The sequence below is a fragment of the Armigeres subalbatus genome, chromosome 2 (assembly GCF_024139115.2).
Source record: "Armigeres subalbatus isolate Guangzhou_Male chromosome 2, GZ_Asu_2, whole genome shotgun sequence".
Classification (NCBI taxonomy): domain Eukaryota; kingdom Metazoa; phylum Arthropoda; class Insecta; order Diptera; family Culicidae; genus Armigeres; species Armigeres subalbatus.
The window spans coordinates 301,613,025-301,631,474 of record NC_085140.1 but is presented as its reverse complement, the minus strand read 5'-3'; the positions used below and the strand labels follow the sequence as shown (position 1 = coordinate 301,631,474).

The following is an 18,450-nucleotide window of genomic DNA, read 5'->3' as shown; positions in this document are numbered from 1 at the left end:
TTATCGAGATTTTTTTGCGCAATTTTCAGTACAAATAATGACATTACCAAAGTGGAAAGTGTATGAAAAAACACTTCGCTTGGAAAACTCAAATCCGCGGGTATCATAACATCACATTCTGGTGGTGTGCTTATCGTGTTTTTTTATGCCCCCGTTCTCCCCATTGGTTAACAATTTTATTTTATTTTTTAGCACGCATCAGATCGGTCGTCGAAAATAATTATAATTGATTTGATTACCATGATCCACATCCGAACGACGGACGACGCGCACCCAATGCAATGCAGCAGTCGTTGCGGTAAAAGTGAAAATTGAATAAAAACAATAAACGATCCGAGTGGAAAAGCACGTTTGTCATATTTGGATCAACGAATGCTGCTAGGGTACGGATGGATGGATTGATGTGTGTTGATTTATTTTGTTTTTCCTAGGAATGGGAAAAACTCGGATCATGATGGATTTGTGACAGGAGAGTATTTCCAGAAATTATAGTATCATCTGCTACGTGTGTGTTTATAATTGAGATGTGATCTCAAATACTCAAAATTCTAAGAAAAAAATGTGCGCTTTTCCAAAAATCATCGGGGGCGGCGTTTGTCGTGAATTTGCTCAACGGCAGCGGCGTTTTCGGCGTCACGCCCAAGGTCATTTTACCCGGCATACTAAATCGTGTTTTAAGCGCGTTTAATTAATAGTAGGGACACGGCGGGTATTTCCGTCCATCGTCGTAGGGGCTAAAACCAATAAAAGCAACGGAAATTTGCTAAAACTCCACTATAGCAGAACGTTTCTGCTGAGCTTACGATTTGGTACGGATGTGTTTGGCAAAAAAGTGTTTCTTTTATTGGTTTTCAAGACTACGACTAAAAGACGAAAATGCCTGCCTTAGCCCTACATTTAATGTCTTTCAGACATTTTATCAGTAAGTTAATGCACTTCCACTAAAAGTTAGATGATTTTTTTTAACGAAATAGAAGATTTAATTTTTCATTTCATTTCACAACTAAAAGATTTGTGTCTTTATTTTTAGCAACACTTCTTCTGAAGATTTGTCACGTTTTATATCGACAACTCCTTAAAAATGTTTTTTCCCATCAAATCTATTTTATTTTCAATTTTACATTTTTGGTAGGCTCTAGAAAGGTTTAGGTAATATTAAAATACGTCGTTTGGGGACTGTTGCGACTAAAAATGTTATAACAGTTTAAATGGATATTTTTAAGTAATATTTGATATAGCTGCTACTGCTACTACAAGGGGCAAATTGTGGCAGAGTTTGAAGTTCGAAGTTTGAAGGTTGAAGTTTGAATTTCAAAGTTTTTAATTTGAAGTTCGAAGGCTGAAGTCTGCAGTTTGAAGTTTGAGGTTCAAAGTGCGAAGTTTGAAGTTTTAAGTTTGATGTTTGAATTTTGATGTTCAAAGTTTTGAGTTTGGAAGTTTGAAGTTGGAAGTTCGAAGGTTGAAGTTTGAAGTTGGAAGTTGGAAGTTCGAAGTCTGAAGTCTAAAGTTTAAAGTTTGAAGTGCGAAGTTTAAAGTTTGGAGTTTGAAGTTTTGAGTTTCAAGTTTGAAGTTTTAAGTTCGAAGTTTGAAGTTGGAAGTTGGAAGTTCGAAGTCTGAAGTTTGCAGTTGGAAGTTTGAAGTTTGATGTTTGAATTTTGAAGTTCAAAGTTTTAAGTTTGAAGTTGGAAGTTGGAAGTTCGAAGGCTGAAGTGTGAAGTTTGAAGTTTGAAGTTGGAAGTTTGAAGTTTGAAGTTGGAAGCTGGAAGGTTGAAGTTTGATGTCTACAGTCTAAAGTTTAAAGTTTGAAGTTTGAAGTATGAAATCTGAAGTTTGAAGTTCGAAGTTTGAAGATTGAATTTTGAAGTTCCAAGTTTTAAATTTTAAGATTGGAAGTTGGAAGTTCGAAGTTTGAAGTAGGAAGTTCAAAGGCTGAAGTTTGAAATTTGATGTCTGAAGTCTATAGTTTGAAGTTTTAAGTACGAAGTTTGATGTTTGAATTTTGAAGTTTAAAGTTTTATGTTTGAAGTTGGAAGTTCGAAGGCTGAAGTTTGAAGTTGGAAGTTTGAAGTTTGATGCCTGAACTCTAAAGTTTGAAGTGCGAAGTTTGGAGATTGAAGTTTTGAGTTTAAGGTTTAAAGTTTGAAGTTGGAAGTTGGAAGTTCGAAGTTTAAAGTTTGAAGTTTGGAGTTTTGAGTTTTATGTTTCAGTTTTGAAGTTTTAAGATGAAAATTTTATAGTTTATAGTTTTAAGTTAAGTTTTAAGGAGCATTTTTTGGATAATTTATGTAAGAATATTATGAAAATATGGCGAATACTTCTGTCCATCAGTGTAAGCACTTTAGTCAATTTCAAGAGTGCTGTTTGTGCGTGTTTTCGAAAAGTCGAAATAATTGTGTACTGCTTTATGCAGCCGGTAAATAAATTAAGTTATATTAAGTATTCTTTGTATTTAACACAATGTCCTATCCCAAGACAATCGTGGAGATGCACAGGAATATGTGCTCATGCCCATGCTCATGAAAGCGCTTTAGTCAAATACAATGTTGGCTCGGATTTTTGGGCGATTTTCTGGGAGAAGTTTCGGAGGAATTCTTGGAGGAATTTCTAAGAAAACTTCAAAAGCAATTTCTACAGAAATTCCATTAGAGATTTACAAAGATTTTTTGGGGAGTTTCCGGAGGAATTCCAGGGATATCTAGGATTTCGAAAGAAATTTGCTGGATTTTTCTGGATGATATTTTGGAGGAATTCTTTGGTAAATTGTAGGAGAAATTCTTGGAGGATTTTTCGACAAAATTTCTCTGGGATTTATGGTAGGATAAATTTTTGAAATTTCCAGAGTAATTCCCGAGGGAATTTTGGAATTACTTCTTGAGGGTTTTTTTTAAGAATTCCTTAGACAATTTCCCTAGGATTTCCGGAAAGGCTGTATTTACGTTTATGGGCTATTTTGTTTGATTCCCTAGGGGAATTAACGGAGGAATTTTTGACGGAATATTTGGAGGAATTCCAGAGAAATTATTGTATTGAGGAAAATTTCCCTAGGATTTCTGGCGAAATTTTTGGGCGATTTTCTAACGAAATTTCTATATGATTCATCGAAAAATAAAATTGAAGGATTTATTCCTGAAGGAGATTCCCAAATAATTCCTGGGGAAATTTTTAAGGAATTCTGGAAAGAATTTTCCTAGTATTCCTTGAGGATTTTTTGGAGAAATTCCTGGTTGAATTAACGGACGTTTTCCTGGTTTTCTTGAATTGCTTTGGGTTTCTCTGTTTCTGGATGAATCTACGAATCTATCTTATGCGACCAAATCCAGTCACATTTGAGTTGCTGCAACCAAATTGATCTGAACTTTGCTACTAGAAGTGGAACATCCGGATGAATTCCTAGAGGAAATTTTGGCGGTATTCCTGGAGGGATTTCTGGAGAAATCCTGGAGGATCTTCCGGAAGAATTTTTGGAGGATCTTCCGGAGAAATTCCTGGAGGAACTTCCGGAGGAATTCCTGGAGGAACTTCCGGAGGAATTCCTGGAGGAACTTCTGAAGGAATTTCTGGAGGAACTTCCGGAGGAATTCCTGGAGGAACTTCCGGAGGAATTCCTGGATGAACGTCCGGAGGAATTCCTGGAGGAACTTCGGAGGAATTCCTGGAGGAACTTCGGAGGAATTCCTGGAGGAATTCCTGGAGGAATTCCTGCAGGAACTTCCGAAGAACTTACTGGAGGAAGGTACGGAGAAATTCCTGGAGGGATTAACGGAAGAATTCTTGAAGGATCATCCGGAGGAACTCTTTGAGGAACTTCCGGAGGAATTCCTGGAGGAACTTCCGGAGGAATTCCTGGAGGAACTTCCGGAGGAATTCCTGGAGGAACTTCCGGAGGAATTCCTGGAGGAACTTCCGGAGGAACTCCTGGAGGAACTTCCGGAGGAATTCCTGGAGGAACTTCCGCATAAAAACCTGGAGGAACTTCTGAAGGAATTCTTGGACGAACTTCCGTAGGAATTCTTGGTGGAACTTCCGTAGGAATTCCTGGAGGAACTTCCGGAGGAATTCCTGGAGGAACTTCCGGAGGAATTCCTGGAGGAACTTCCGGAGGAATTCCTGGAGGAACTTCCGGAGGAATTCCTGGAGGAACTTCCGGAGGAATTCCTGGAGGAACTTCCGGAGGAATTCCTGGAGGAACTTCCGGAGGAATTCCTGGAGGAACTTCCGGAGGAATTCCTGGAGGAACTTCGGAGGAATTCCTGGAGGAACTTCCGGAGGAATTCCTGGAGGAACTTCCGGAGGAATTCCTGGAGGAACTTCCGGAGGAATTCCTGGAGGAACTTCCGGAGGAATTCCTGGAGGAACTTCGGAGGAATTCCTGGAGGAACTTCCGGAGGAATTCCTGGAGGAACTTCCGGAGGAATTCCTGGAGGAACTTCCGAGGAATTCCTGGAGGAACTTCCGGAGGAATTCCTGGAGGAACTTCCGGAGGAATTCCTGGAGGAACTTCGGAGGAATTCCTGGAGGAACTTCGGAGGAATTCCTGGAGGAACTTCCGGAGGAATTCCTGGAGGAACTTCCGGAGGAATTCCTGGAGGAACTTCCGGAGGAATTCCTGGAGGAACTTCCAGGGGAATTCCTGGAGGAACTTCCGGAGGAATTCCTGGTGAAACTTCCGGAGGAATTCCTGGAGGAACTTCCGGAGGAATTGCTGAGATAACTTCCGGAAGAATTCCTGGAGGAATCTCCGGAGGAATTCCTGGAGGAACTCTCGGAGGAATTCCTGGATTAACCCAGAAGAATTCCTGAAGGAACTTTCAGCGGAACTCTTGGAGAAACTTATGGAGGAATTCCTGGAGGAACTTCCGAAGGAATTCCTGGAGGAACTTCCGGAGGAATTCCTGGAGGAACTTCCGGAGGAATTCCTGAAGGAACTTCCGGAGGAATTCCTGAAGGAACTTCCGGAGGAATTCCTGGAGGAACTTCCGGAGGAATTCCTGGAGGAACTTCCGGAGGAATTCCTGGAGGAACTTCCGGAGGAATTCCTGGAGGAACTTCCGGAGGAATTCCTGGAGGAACTTCCGGAGGAATTCCTGGAGGAACTTCCGGAGGAATTCCTGGAGGAATTCCTGGAGGAACTTCCGGAGGAATTCCTGGAGGATCTTCCGGAGGAATTCCTGGAGGAACTAGGAATTCCTGGAGGAACTTCCGGAGGAATTCCTGGAGGAGCTTTCGGAATAATTCCTGGAGGAAGGTACGGAGAAATTCCTGGAGGAACTACTGGAGGAATTCTTGGAGGAACTTCCGGAGGAACTCTTTGAGGAACTTCCGGAAGAATTCCTAGAGGAACTTCCGGAGGAATTCCTGGAGGAACTTCCGGAGGAACTCCTGGAGGAACTTCCGGAGGAATTCGTGGAGGAACTTCCGGAGGAATTCCTGGAGGAACTTCTGGAGGAATTCCTGGAGGAACTTCGGAGGAATTCCTGGAGGAACTTCCGGAGGAATTCCTGGAGGAACTTCGGAGGAATTCCTGGAGGAACTTCCGGAGGAATTCCTGGAGGAACTTCCGGTGGAATTCCTGGAGGAACTTCCGCAGGAATTCCTGGAGGAACTTCCGGTGGAATTCCTTGAGGAACTTCCGGAGGAATTCCTGGAGGAACTTCCGTAGAAATTCCTGGAGGAACTTCCGCAGGAATTCCTGGAGGAACTTCCGGAGGAATTCCTGGAGGAACTTTCGGGGGAATTCCTGGAGGTAATTTCGGAGGAATTCCTGGAGGAACTTCCACAGGAATTTCTGGAGGAACTTCCGGATGAATTTCTGGAGGAACTTCCGGAGGAATTCCTGGAGGAACTTCCGGAGGAATTCCTGGAGGAACTTCCGGAGGAATTCCTGGAGGAACTTCCGAGGAATTCCTGGAGGAACTTCCGGAGGAATTCCTGGAGGAACTTCGGAGGAATTCCTGGAGGAACTTCCGGAGGAATTCCTGGAGGAACTTCCGGAGGAATTCCTGGAGGAACTTCGGAGGAATTCCTGGAGGAACTTCGGAGGAATTCCTGGAGGAACTTCCGGAGGAATTCCTGGAGGAACTTCCGGAGGAATTCCTGGAGGAACTTCCGGAGGAATTCCTGGAGGAACTTCGGAGGAATTCCTGGAGGAACTTCCGGAGGAATTCCTGGAGGAACTTCCGGAGGAATTCCTGGAGGAACTTCCGGAGGAATTCCTGGAGGAACTTCCGGAGGAATTCCTGGAGGAACTTCCGGAGGAATTCCTGGAGGAACTTCGGAGGAATTCCTGGAGGAACTTCGGAGGAATTCCTGGAGGAACTTCCGGAGGAATTCCTGGAGGAACTTCCGGAGGAATTCCTGGAGGAACTTCGGAGGAATTCCTGGAGGAACTTCCGGAGGAATTCCTGGAGGAACTTCCGGAGGAATTCCTGGAGGAACTGGAGGAATTCCTGGAGGAACTTCCGGAGGAATTCCTGGAGGAACTTCCGGAGGAATTCCTGGAGGAACTTCGGAGGAATTCCTGGAGGAACTTCCGGAGGAATTCCTGGAGGAACTTCCGGAGGAATTCCTGGAGGAACTTCCGGAGGAATTCCTGGAGGAACTTCCGGAGGAATTCCTGGAGGAACTTCCGGAGGAATTCCTGGAGGAACTTCCGGAGGAATTCCTGGAGGAACTTCCGGAGGAATTCCTGCAGGAACTTCCGGAGGAATTCCTGGAGGAACTTCCGGAGGAATTCCTGGAGGAACTTCCGGAGGAATTCCTGGAGGAACTTCCGGAGGAATTCCTGGAGGAACTTCCGGAGGAATTCCTGGAGGAACTTCCGGAGGAATTCCTGGAGGAACTTCCGGAGGAATTCCTGGAGGAACTTCCGGAGGAATTCCTGGAGGAACTTCCGGAGGAATTCCTGGAGGAATTTCCGGAGGAATTCCTGGAGGAACTTCCGGAGGAATTCCTGAAGGAACTTCCGGAGGAATTCCTGAAGGAACTTCCGGAGGAATTCCTGAAGGAACTTCCGGAGGAATTCCTGAAGGAACTTCCGGAGGAATTCCTGAAGGAACTTCCGGAGGAATTCCTGAAGGAACTTCCGGAGGAATTCCTGAAGGAACTTCCGGAGGAATTCCTGGAGGAACTTCCGGAGGAATTCCTGGAGGAACTTCCGGAGGAATTCCTGGAGGAACTTCCGGAGGAATTCCTGGAGGAACTTCCGGAGGAATTCCTGGAGGAACTTCCGGAGGAATTCCTGGAGGAACTTCCGGAGGAATTCCTGGAGGAATTCCTGGAGGAACTTCCGGAGGAATTCCTGGAGGAATTCCTGGAGGAATTCCTGGAGAATCTTCCGGAGAAATTCCTAGAGGAACTTCTGGAGGAATTCCAGGAGAATCTTTTGGAATAATTCCTGGAGGAACTTCCGGAGGAATTCCAGGAGGGTCTTTTAGAAGAATTCCTGGAGGAACTTGCGGAGGAATTCCAGGAGGAACTTGCGGAGGAATTCCAGGAGGAACTTCCGGACGAATTTCTGGAGGAACTTTCGAAAAAGTTCCTGGAGAAACTTCCGAAGGAATTCCTGAAGGAGCTTTCGGAATAATTCCTGGAGGAACTTCCGGAGGTATTCCTGAAGGAGCTTTCGGAATAATTCCTGGAGGAACTTCCGGAGCAACTCCTGGAGGAACTTCCGGAGGATTTCCTGGAGGAACTTCCTGGAGGAATCCCTGGAGGAACTCCCGAAGAAACTTCTGGAATAACTTCCGGAGGAATTGCTGAAAGAACTTTTGAAATAATTCCTGGAGGAATTTCCGGAGAAATTCCTGGAGGAGCTTTCGGAATAATTCCTGGAGGAACTTCCGGAGGAATTCCTGGAGGAGCTTTCGGAATAATTCCTGGAGGAACTTCCGGAGGAATTCCTGGAGGAGCTTTCGGAATAACTCCTGGAGAAACTTCCGGAGGAATTCTTGGAGGAACTTCCGGAGGAATTCCTGGAGGAACTTCCGGAGGAATTCCTGGAGCAACTCCCGGAGGAATTCCTGGAGGAACTTCCGGAGGATTTCCTGGAATAACTTCCGGAGGAATTCCTGGAGGAACTTCCGGAGAATTTCCTGGAGGAACTTCCGGAGGAATTCCTGGAGGAACTTTCGGAGAAATTTTTGGAATTGCTTCCTGAGGAATTCCTAGAGGAACTTTCGGATAAATTTTCGGAATTGCTTCCTGAGGAATTCCTGGAGGAACTTCCGGAGGAATTTCTGGAGAATTTTCGGGAGGAATTTCTAGACGAACTTCCGCAGGAATTCCTAGAGGAACTGCCAGTGGAGTTCCTGGAGGAACTTCCGGAGGAATTCCTGGAGGAACATCCTGGAGGAACTTCCGGAGGAATTCCTGGAGGAACTTCCGGAGGAATTCCTGGAGGAACTTCCGGAGGAATTCCTGGAGGAACTTCCGGAGGAATTCCTGGAGGAACTTCCGGAGGAATTCCTGGAGGAACTTCCGGAGGAATTCCTGGAGGAACTTCCGGACGAATTCCTGGAGGAACTTCCGGAGGAATTCCTGGAGGAACTTCCGTAGGATTTCCTGGACGAACTTCCGGAGGAATTCCTGGAGGAACTTCCGGAGGAATTCCTGGAGGAACTTCCGGAGGAATTCCTGGAGGAACTTCCGGAGGAATTCCTGGAGGAACTTCCAGAGTAATTCCTGGAGGAACTTTCGGAGAAATTTTTGGAATTGCTTCCTGAGGAATTCCTAGAGGAACTTTCGGAGAAATTTTCGGAATTGCTTCCTGAGGAATTCCTGGAGGAACTTCCGGAGGAATTTCTTGAGAGTTCTCGGGAGGAATTTCTAGACGAACTTCCGCAGGAATTCCTAGAGGAACTGCCAGTGGAGTTTCTAGAGTATTTTTTGGAGGAATTCATGGAGGAATTTCTGGAGGAAGCTCCGGAAGAATTCCTGGTGGAACTTCTAGATGAATTCCTGGAGGAACTTCCGAAAGAATTCCTTTTAGAACTTTCGGAAGAATTCCTGGAGGAATTTGTAGAAAAATTTCCGGAGGAATTCTTGGAGGAACTTCCGGTGGAATTCATGGTGGATCTTCCGGTGGAATTCCTGGAGGAACTCATGGAGGAATTCCTGGAGGATCAGGAATAGGGGAACTAGGGAACTAGGGGAACTCCTAGAAGAACTTACGGGGAGCTCCTGGAAACTGACTCCACCATGCTGGCGCCACGCCAAGGCTATGGCGAGCCGAATGAAAATGATCTATCATGCTGTCGCCGACAATTAGTATCCAAAAGTATAAAAATCTGACTAATAATCCTAACGAATTAAAATCTCAAACTCTGAAGAACAATAAAAACTTTTGAAGACCTAAAATCTTAAAAGCAGTTTCTTAAGCTAACGTGTTTCGAACATCAATTATTTGTTATAGTACTTTATGTTCTTGTACAACATTTAAAAAATAAAATATGTATTGCATTTATTCAACCAACATGTATTTCTGAAGCATGAAAGAAAATTCCCGAACATCTCGTAGGTTATGTAAGCTAAAGAACTTTTCGAAAGAGTTCCTTAAAAGAATCAAAAGGGTTCCTAAAGAAATTTTTGAAGGATTTTCAAAAGATTTTCCAAAGAAATTTAGTAGTCCCTGAATAAATTTGCAAAGGAATTTCCGAAACAATTTCTGCGGAAAAGCAAACAAAGGGATTTCCTAAGGAACTCGTAATGGAATCCTGAAGGAATTTCGGGAGAATGTCCAAAGGAATTCATAGGGAAATAAAAAAAATCGGAGCTTTCTTCAGGAGTTTCATTGCAAATTCATTAAGTAATTCCTCCTACAATTATTATAATAATTCGACGAAAATTTCTCAGAAAGAATTGTTAATGCAATACCCGATAAAAGTGCGTAAATGTAAAACCGCGATTTTCGCATTTTAAGGAACCGCGAAAATCGCGACTGGAAGAGTTAATCCGCGACAAATCCACGAAATTCGCAAAAAACGCCAGAATCGTGAAATTCGCGACAGTTGTAACAGCCCTGGAATTTTAATGCAAAAAGTGTGACAAAGAGGAGAAGGGGGGGTTGAAAATCGTCAATTTTTGCGTGACCTACTTTACGGATCTTCCATAATAATAAAATTTTCCTAAGAAGTCAGTTTAAAAATGATTTTTTGACAATCTCAATAAAGAAAGATGGTAAAAAAGATCTCGCATATCTATCAGACGTTTCCTGTTTTGGATACTTGGGTTTTAATCAATGAATTTGTAGCTACAGGACAGGAAAACCAATCTGATTCAGTTCAGAGACAATTTGCATGCAGATCTCAAATTGTAAATTATGGATCAACTTGACTCACTTGTTATTTTCTTGTGCTGGCTTGAGAAGATAATTCATGAGTTCGCAAACAATTCATTAGTTCGTTTTCGTCTACATTGGACGAGGTTAGCATTCCCGATGAAATTCTGAAATAATATTTGGACATACGTTCATCATCTCATCAGTTATTCGGTGAAAAACACTTGAGTCACTGATTATGGATCGACTGTACATTTTCATTAAATTTATTGAACGGCTACCATAGTCTTAAAATTATTAAAACGAGTTTATTATTTACCCGACGTTTCGACACGTGGATTGTGTATTTTTCAAGGGGAAAATATTTTTGTTGTTTGTCGTCGTATGTTTAATCTAACTTGCACCGTCTTGCACCACTGATATCAATTTTCATTTTTCCATTTTTTCATTAGACAAACAGACGGTGCAAGTTGGACTAAACATACGACGGCAAACAACAAAAATATTTTCCCCTTGAAAAAGACACAATCACCGTGTCGAAACGTCGGGTAAATGATAAACTCGTTGTAATAATTGTAAGACTGATATATCAGTACCAAACACCTATGAGATCCGGTATATACGGTATCGAGAAATCAGTATTTGAAACAAAATTTAAATATTTATGGAGGTATTAAAAATAATTGCTTGAAAGGGACAAAATATTTCTAGATAATCGCAACTCAGGATTATGTGATCACTTTTCAAACCAGGCATACTTGGAAGCTTAGAGTTGCATACCCTCATTCAATGGCAAATCGAACATTTGTGACGAAAACAAATGGTAGGGGAAGGTGGTCAATTCCGGCACTGGTCGGTTGTCGGCACCCCGACATAACTTATGACAGAAGACAGTTACGAACCTTCTGACAAGTATCATGTTTGGGTAATATCAGTACGATGTTTTTGTGCCCAATACCAAACCAAACAGTCGCATCTGTTTCGTTTTACGAACTAAATATTTTTTAGACAAGTGAAAACCAACTCAAAAGTTTTTTTTTCGATAATTTGATTAGTGTTTTACAGTAGTGTAAAATGATCAAAAAGTTGATTTCATTGAGTATTTATAAAGTGATTGGATCCTAATTTGTGATACAATACTGAATGTCGCCTAGTTACGTGTTAAAAAAGATTTTATTTAAATATTGGCATCCATTATGCAATATGCAATTAATTGTCGTTAGATTTCATATTGGGAACACTGTTTGTTTACTCAACCGCCTTTTCTAAGCTCGAGATTAATATCGTCTCAATTAGTGAATTGTGATATAATAAATCGCGAGTGGTAGTGCTATTTATAGTTGAACACTATTTGGTGAAGAGGAAAGTGCGTACAGGTGAGAAACATGAGTGTTTAAGCGTTTTTTTTACTTCGTGAAAAGTGTTTGACATACAAGAAAGACATGAACAACAAAAGAAACGATCCATAGCCTCAACTGCACGAAAAACATCGCAGTAGAGATACTAGTATATAGGCCGCATATTATTGCATGCAATCTTGCATAGACAAATGATATAGCATAAACTTGCATCGTATCGGTGTTGCTAGTTTCTCTGACACAATGTTAAGTGATGAAGGATAGAATATTTTTTTGGGGACAGCGAACGTATTTAAACTTTAATTGCTGATCATAACATTATTATTTCTATTATTGTTATTATTATTATTATTATTTTTTCTCGTTATTGCAATTATCGTAATTTTCAATTAAAATATATATTACTTGCTAGCTTTTCTTAATTATACACTGCTTTGAAGACATAAATAATGAAAAACCCCAAATATAGCAAAACTTCTCTATAAATACGTTTTCAGCCATACGTTGTTACTATTGTGTATTCTTCTTAATCGATGATTGATATCACCATCAGTTCGACTAAAGACAAGAAAAACTGCTAATCTCGGTCGGAGCAAATGGAGATGGAAGGGATTTCAAGCATTGAGGAGCCATTGGAGAACCAGATCTTGAGATATTTTGGTTCAGAAGATTAATCTTGTTCTTCTTCCATTCTTAACACTCCTAAAGCGCGATGATGTTAATGTCACTGTTAAAGCCATAAAGCCTGTATTAACAGGTGGAAATGGCAGTTATTTTGTGGAAAACACCCCGAAAAACGCTCATATAATTAAATGGCGTGAACATCTTACCGTTAGTTAAAGGCGCAAAATGAAGAATCTACTTAAATCTGGGCTATCAAAAGAGGAAGCTCGGAGGAAAGTATTTTCAAACGATGCCCCTGAGACCAAACAAATTGTTAAACGAACTAGGGACTGTGATCATAGTAGCAGTGGTGAAAAACCAGGTGCTAAAAGATCAAAAACCAAGTCAAAAGCTCATATCTACCCAAAAGAACGTGCTGGTGTATCCAACGTTGACAGGCAAGCTATGTCCATGAGGGATTCTGGTCAGAGTGTATATAGGCCTAGAGAAACTAGAGAACTGCAAGACCGTCCTAAAAGTTCAAAGGCTGATCAAAACTCAGGTGGTCGGTAGCCTCGAAAAAGTTGAAATATCAGCAAGGGATTTCCGTCTGACCAAATGACTACAGCGCAGTTAGACGCTGTTCAAGATGCCCTTCTGTTGAAAATAGAGGAGCAAAGACATGCAATAGTGAAGCCGAAGTTTACACGATGTAGCTACAAAAACGGTTACTTGGTCTTTGTTTGCAAAGATCATGAAACAGCGGAGTGGCTGAAAGTTGTAACGCGGTCACTAACTCCCTGGAAGAATGCAGAGCTAATTGCCATGGATGAAAAGGATATTCCTCGTCCAGAGCTGTTTCACGCCTTCTTTCCCTTAAGTGCGGATTATACCGATGAGAGACTCAAAGGGCTAATAGAGAGTCAGAACGACGGTATCAATACAAACGGTTGGAGAATCCTTAGTCGGTCCAATGCGAATAGACACGCAGAATGGATGTTAAACGTTGATGAAAAATCGCTTCAGTGCTTAAATGAACGCAATTTTGTGCTTAATTACCGATTCGGCGAAACGCAATTGAGGAAGATTAAACCCCAAAGTCAGCGTAAGTAAATCGAACCGTGTCATCATGAACAATCTTGCTAGCGATCCAAAAGAAGGACCGAGTGAAGCCAAAGCGGAGGTCTCTTCAAAAAGTTCTGAAAGCTGATGGAGAAAAAGAAGACTGTCAACAATCGACAGACAACAAAAAAGGACAGGACGGGTTTAGCGCTCCCCCAAAAGGTCACCAGGAGCCGGCAGCCGTTAGAAATGAAACCAATTAAGTTTTTGCAACGGTAACACCATCGTCAATGCTAAAGGCGCTTCAGCCGTACTGTGTCGGAGATTCATGAAAGAAGAGTTGGATATGGCTCTAATACAAGAGCCATGGTCCAATAAAGGAAAAATACTTGGTATTAAAACTCATACGTGTAAGTTATTCTATGACGAAAATCAGAGTTCTCCCAGAACTGCGGTTCTCGTTAACAGAACAATGAAATGTTATCCTTTTACCGAATTTATTAAACGAGACATTGTTACGTCATGGTCGAGGTACCAACCACCAGAGGGAGCATGGACGTCGTAGTGGCTTCTGCTTACTTCCCTGGTGATGTTCCTGTGGTTCCACCTCCTGAAATCGCTTCTTTTGTCAACTACTGTCGAGGAATCAAGAAGTCCTTCATCATCGCTTGCGACGCCAACGCTCATCACACTGTGTGGGGAAGCACCGACATCAATACACGAGGTGAGTGTCTTTTAGAGTATCTGTCATCTAGTAATATTGATATATGCAACACAGGCAGTAAACCAACTTTTTCTAATGCAATCAGAGAAGAAGTTTTAGATTTGACATTATGCAACTCTGCAATTACAGAGAAAATTCAGAATTGGCAAGTCTCAGATGAAATTTCGCTTTCTGATCATAAACACATAATTTTTCAATGGGGTGGAGGCGAATTAGCGCCAACAACATTTCGTGATCCAAAAAATACAAACTGGGATCAGTATGCAAAACTATTGAAATCCGATATATTAACAAAAGAGTCAACCCTTGGGTCAATACAACAGCTTGAATCATATTCGCAAAAACTGAATGAAGTGATTCTGTATGCATATCATAGCAGCTGTCCTATCAAGCGCTCGTCTTCAAACAGGGACGTGCCATGGTGGAATGCTAAACTGCAACGCCTTGGGAAAACAGCTCGTAAGTTGTTCAACAGGGCAAAAATCACCTCAGATTGGGCACGATATAGAAAAGCCCTCACTGAATATAATATTGTAATTCGGAAATCCAAGAGGAAATCTTGGGTTAAAACGTGTGAAAGCATCAACAACACTCCCACAGTCGCAAGATTACGGAAAACTCTTGCAAAAAACCACACTATTAATCTTGGCAATCTTAAACGTAACGATGGAGAGTTGACGAAAAGCCCAATTGAAACTCTAGGTCTAATGATGGAAACTCACTTTCCTGAATCAGACAGATGTGATGGTGGTTATACTGGAATTGAAGGATGCTCTGGGAACACTATATTAGTGTCCCCCAGATCAGAAAGTAATAGCCAAGATATAGCTGATGAAATTGTCACAAAATCCAGAGTTGAAAACGCGGTAAGATCTTTCCAACCTTTTAAATCTGCAGGTGTGGACGGTATAATTCCAGCATTGCTTCAAAACGGAGAAACAGCTCTGATTCCGTCCCTTATGAAGATTTTTAAAGCAAGTTTAAGGTTAAACTTCATTCCATCTAAATGGAGATTGGTTAAAGTAGTGTTTATACCTAAAACTTATTAGAATATCAAACACGATTTTCTGTTGGTTCTCAGAGTATATTGTTCATTAGTTTCCATCGTCATATTACATTAACAAGTTATTCTACATTATTGATATATAAACATAATTCATTATTCAACTAGTATATTCCAGTGACTCTGGCAACACTTCTACCAATTCTGGTTTGTTTTGATTACTCATAAACATTTGTAGTGCAATCCAATATTGCTAGTGATGTTGCATGCAAGTCCACGGTGGGGATAATATTCTGACGTTTATTTGACAAGACGTCATTCAGTCTGTTATCCAAATTGTTTGTTGTGATCGCATGTTCCGCGACGATCGCGATCACCTCGCGAAAAGTTTTTTTAATTAATCCGCCGGTATTTTCGCGTATTTTAACACTTCCCCGCAATTTGGATGTTGAGACGTCCCAATAATCTTCGATGTGCGTCTCTCGGGAGGCCCTTGGTGAATGCATCAGCCGGTTGATCCTCGGAACGGATGAATTATAGTTGTAATCTTCCTTCCTTGATGTGATCCCGTATAAACATGTATTTGATGTCCAGATGTTTCATTCGTTGGTGTGATCCAGGTTCCTCCGCGATACTAATACATGGAACATTATCTTCCATAATAATGAATGGAATGCTACCCACATCCAATTCTTTGAGGAATTTCACAAGCCATATTCCTTCAGTTACAGCTGTGCAAAGTGCAATAAGTTCTGCTTCGGATGTTGACAAACTGACCGTTTGTTGTCGTTTCGTTGACCATGAAACTAAGCTTCCAAAAATTTCAAGCATATCCTGAAACCGATTTTCTATCATCAGGATCATTAGCGAAATCTGCATCCGCATATCCCTTGACAATGTGTGTAAGGTCTCTTCTCATATTTTATCATTGTATCCGTAGTCCCTTTCAGGTATCTAAGAATACGTTTCAAACCAACCCAATGAGCATCAGTCGCACAACTCTGATATTTACTTAGCGTATTGACTGCCGCGCTAATGTCAGGTCGAGACGTTAGTGTTAAATATTGCAAACACCCAAGCAGTTCCTTGTAGGGATGAGCAGTTTCTTGCTGATTTGTTTTAGACCATTTTACATTTGAATCGAGCGGTGTCCCCACAGGTTTACAATCAATCATACCGAAACGTTTCAAAATCTTCTCAACGTATCTTGATTGTGATATTTCTATCGTTTGGTTGTCAAAATCTCTTTTAATTTCCATTCCGAGAAAATATTTGACCTCATCAAGGTCCTTCATTTGGAATAGCCTTCCAAGTTCTTTTATCCAATCCAAATTTTCCTGATCGTTGGCTAATATCAGTATGTCATCCACATACAAAAGCAAAATAATTCCTTTTGCTTTGGATCTATATACACAACAATCACTTTTAAGGGGAGAAAATCCCAATTCTTTGACTGCATCGTCAAACTTCTTATTCCAATTTCTGCTTGCTTGTTTCAATCCATACAAGCTTTTATGCAAACGAACAGTCTTCGCTTTACCATTTTCGTCTGCTGGAAGTTTCTTAAAAATATCTTCATCTAGATCACCGTACAAAAATGCCGTTTTTACATCCATTTGGTGAACAAGCATTTTGTATTCATTTGCAAGAGCCAATAATAATCGGACGCTGTCCATTTTTGCTACTGGTGCAAATGTTTCACTGTAGTCAAACCCTGGGCGTTGTGAACATCCCTTTGCTACAAGTCTTGCTTTGTATCTCCCATCTTCTTTCCTTGTGAAGACCCATTTTGATTGTATTGGCTTGATGTTGTTTTTGTAGTTGACCACTTCCCATGTTTTATTATCGTCTAGTGATTTCATTTCATCGTCGATTGCCTCCCGCCAGTGCTCCCAGTCTTCCAGTAGTTTTAATTCAGTGATTGATTGCGGAATGCAATCATCAATAACTGGCGCTATTTTTGCAGAGAAATTATGAAACGTAGTCTGTTTTCTGTTTCTCGTGCTTCGACGTAATTCTAGCTGTTTCTCTGTGGGTTGTTCGTAATTATCTGACTCCGATGTATCATTTGCTTGTTCATGATTATCGTTTTCGACGATTTCTGATTCCGATTCTTCGAATATGCCATCATTTTCCACAGAAATCGTTTCTTCAGAATCTTCCCGATCCTCTGATGCAATTTCTTCTGGAATTTTGGTTTCCTCGTTGTCATATTTCTCATCGGTATTCTCTTCACAAGTTTCTCTTGTAATTATTTGAGAGAAAACCAAATCATTTGAACCTGCAGACTCACCGATATATGGTGTTTTCGATTCATCAAATACTACATTCCTGGCAATTTCAATTTTCTTCAAAGCGCCATTCCATAGCCTATAGCCATTATTCGCGTAGCCCACGAATATCAATCTTTTAGATTTGGAATTTAATTTTGTTCTCTTTTCTTTTGGAATGAGTTTGTATGCTGTACATCCAAAAACTCTAAGATTTTTTAAGTTTGGGAGTTTTCCAAACCATTTTTCATATGGCGTCTTATTTTCTTGTAATGCTACCGTAGGGGACCTGTTTGTAAGGTATGTCGCTACATAAACAGCCTCTCCCTCTATTTTCTTAGATAACCCACTATCATGAAGCATTGCGCGTACTTTTTCCATCAATGTTCTATTGAAACGCTCGCTTACTCCATTTTGCTGAGGAGTATACGGTACCGTATATATCATCTGAATTCCTTTACTTTTACAGTAATTCTGGAACTCTCTATTTTGATATTCCCCACCGTTATCTGTACGAAATTTAGACAGTTTCTGACCGAAATGTGCTGTACTAAATTCGTAATATTCCTTAAATTTTTCGAAGACTTCATTCTTTGATTTCAGAAGATAAACCACGGCGAAGTGCGTAAAGTCATCGATAAATGTTACCAAATAACGATAACCATCATGAGTTGCTACCTCCATAGATCCACAAACATCGGAATGAACTAGTTCCAATGGTCTAGTAGACCTTGGCAACTGCAAACTATTAAACTTGTTGCTAACTTGCTTCCCCGCAAGGCAACTTTCGCAAACATCTGGCAAACTGCCAACACTTTCTTCACCACAGTCGATACCTTCAACCATGCCATTTCTTACTAATTTCAGCATATTACTTTTGCCTAAATGTCCCAATCATTTATGCCATGTTTCGACATTTATCTGGTCCTTTCCTACTAATGCTGAGGTTACATTGCCCTCCAACTCCAATTGCAAATAATAAAGACCATTCTCCATTATCCCATGGGCGATAACCTCCCCACCATCATGGATTACGACATCCTCATACATAAAAGTAACTTTCTTTCCCATAGAATTCACCCTTCTAACTGAAAGGAGATTCACATCTAGCTCCGGAATAAAAAGCACATTATAGAATTCGAGTTTCTTTATTTTGT

General features: G+C 41.3%; 1 protein-coding gene across 2 annotated transcripts in view; it reads right to left on the bottom strand.

The window, feature by feature from the left end:
- Nucleotides 1–18,450, bottom strand: part of LOC134212494 (homeobox protein 2) — a 477,571-nt gene that overhangs the window by 132,309 nt on the left and 326,812 nt on the right. The window lies entirely within an intron of this gene.